The sequence below is a fragment of the Ictalurus punctatus genome, chromosome 1, assembly GCF_001660625.3.
Source record: "Ictalurus punctatus breed USDA103 chromosome 1, Coco_2.0, whole genome shotgun sequence".
Lineage (NCBI taxonomy): Eukaryota > Metazoa > Chordata > Actinopteri > Siluriformes > Ictaluridae > Ictalurus > Ictalurus punctatus.
Window position 1 is genome coordinate 1,909,902 of NC_030416.2, and position 2,858 is coordinate 1,912,759.

Here is a 2,858-nt window from a genome sequence, read left to right on the forward strand (position 1 = left end):
TAACTCTCACTGTAACACTAACATTTACTGTTACTGGAACATGTGGTATCACTCACTGGAACCCTTTTACGCACTGTAAGACTGATTGTAATGATCACTGTAACATTTACAGTGATATGCCAGAGATATATCACCTTACAGCTCTCACCTGGTTTCCCACTGAAGCAAAGCAGGGTTGAGCCTGGGGGAAACTGAGGTTGCTGCTGGAAGTGGTATTAGTGAGGCCAGCAGGGGGCGCTCACCCTGTGGTCTGTGTGGGTCCTAGTATAGTGACGAGGACACTATACTGTAAATACAGCACCTTTTCTTGGATGAGACGTTAAACAGAGGTCCTGACTCTCTGTGGTCATTAAAAATCCCAGGACACTTATCGTAAAAATGTAGGGGTATAACCCGGGTGTCCTGCCCAAATTCCCCCATTTACCCTTCTCTATCATGACCCCCTAATAATCTCCATCTCTGAAATGGCTACATCACTCTCCTCTCCACCAATAGCTGGCTCAATATCGCTGCTGTCGTGTCATCCAGGTGGATGCTACACACTAGTGGTGGTTCAGGAGATTTCCCTCCATACAATGTAAAGCGCTTTGAGTGCCTAGAAAAGAGCAATATAAAATCTAAAGAATTATTATTATTACTCCAACAATACTGTTACACTGTAACGTTCACTGTAACAATAACATTCACTAACAGTTACTGTAATACTTACTGTTACACTGTAACACTCACTATGTTGCACTGTAACATATTGTATACTCACTGGAACCCTTTAACACACTGTTACACTTACTGTAGCATGGCACCCACTGTAGCATTTATTCTAACACTACTGTTACACTGTAAGATGTAGTATCACTCACTGTAACACTCACTGTACCATTTACTCTAACAATTACTGTTAAACTATAACGTGGTATCACTGGAACCCTATAACACACTGTAAAACTTACTGTAACACGTGCTCTAAGACTCACTGTAACATTTACTCTAATACTTACTTGTTACACTGTAACATGTGGTATTACTCACCGGAACCCTATAACACACTGTAACACTCACTGTAACACAATGCAGCATGATGTACACACTGTAATGCACACTAACATACTGTAATATACACTGTAACACTGTAACACTGACCGGAACCCTATAACACACAGTAACACACTGCAACACCTACTGTAACACATGTTATCAGTCACTGGAACTGTATAACACATTGTAACACTCCCTGTAACACTGCAACATGCTATCACTCACTAGGGACCTGTAACACACTGCAACACTCAGTGTAACACATTGTAATAAAGTAACACACTAATCCTCACTGTAACACGGTAGCATACTGTAAGACTTACTGTAACTCAGTGTAACACTTTAGTACTCACCGGAACACTATAACACACAGTAACACACTGCAACACTCAAGGTAACACAGTAACACACAGTAACACTCACTGTAACACATGCTATCACTCACTGGGAACCTGGAACACATTGTAACACTCAGTGTAACACATTAATACTCACCAGAACACTATAACACACAGTAACACATTGCAACACTCAAGGTAACACTGTAACACATAGTAACAATCACTGGGGACCTGTAACACATAGTATCACTCACTGTAATACTGTAACACATGCTATCACTTACTGGGAACCTGGAACACATAGTAACACTCACTGTAACACTGTAACATATGCTATCACTTACTGGGGACCTGGAACACATTGTAACACTCACTGTAACACTGTAACACATGCTCTCACTCACTGGGGACCTGGAACACATTGTAACACTCACTGTAACACTGTAACACATGCTATCACTTACTGGGGACCTGGAACACATAGTAACACTCACTGTAACACTGTACTACATGCTATCACTTACTGGGAACCTGGAACACATAGGAACACTCACTGTAACACTGTACCACATGCTATCACTTACTGGGGACCTGTAACACATAGTAACACTCACTGTAACACTGTAATACATGCTATCACTTACTGGGAACCTGGAACACATAGTAACACTCACTGTAACACTGTACCACATGCTATCACTTACTGGGGACCTGTAACACATAGTAACACTCACTGTAACACATGCTATCACTCACTGGGGACCTGGAACACATTGTAACACTCACTGTAACACATGCTATCACTCACTGGGGACCTGTAACACATAGTAACACTCACTGTAACACAGTAACATGCTATCACTTACTGGGGACCTGGAACACATAGTAACACTCAGTGTAACACAGTAATATGCTATCACTCACTGGGGACCTGGAACACATTGTAACACTCACTGTAACACAGTAATATGCTATCACTCACTGGGGACCAGCTAACAATCACTAACAATCACAGTAGCACACTGCAGCAAGCGAACGCTAACTGTGAGCGTGGACTCTGGCACACTGTAACAAATGCTGTGCTAAATGTGGTAAATATTTTTGTTTTGTTGCACATGTGGTTATTGCTCAGTGATGTACCATATGAGCACCGTGTGTGTGTGCGTGTGTGTGTGTGTGGTGCGCCCAATCTGAAACAACACCCCCTGAACTGTCCAACGTCATATCAGTTTTTCACAAGGATAAAAAAGTTAAAACAGCACGCCCCCACTCCGGGGAGTGTGTGTGTGTGTGTGTGTGTGTGTGTGTGTGTGTTTTGACAGAGGAAGGCGACCGAGAGAGAGGGGAGAAAGGGGAGTGAGACAGAGAGAAAGAGAGAGAGAGTGTGTGTGTGTGTGTGTGACGGAGAAAAGCTGGTGAGCCACTTCGGGAAAAGTCGCTCGCGGAGCTTTAATGTGGACGCACGCGCCGGAGTTCAAAGGA

At 43.0% G+C, this 2,858-nt stretch overlaps 1 protein-coding gene across 1 annotated transcript in view; it reads left to right on the plus strand.

The window, feature by feature from the left end:
• Window positions 1-2,699: 2,699 nt before the first annotated feature.
• The window catches only part of adamtsl4 (ADAMTS-like 4), a 36,859-nt gene continuing 36,700 nt past the window's right edge, over window positions 2,700-2,858 (plus strand). Inside the window, exon 1 of the mRNA XM_017464937.3 lies at window positions 2,700-2,858. This exon is cut by the window's right edge and continues 42 nt beyond it. The gene's annotated coding sequence lies outside the window, so the exon portion shown is untranslated.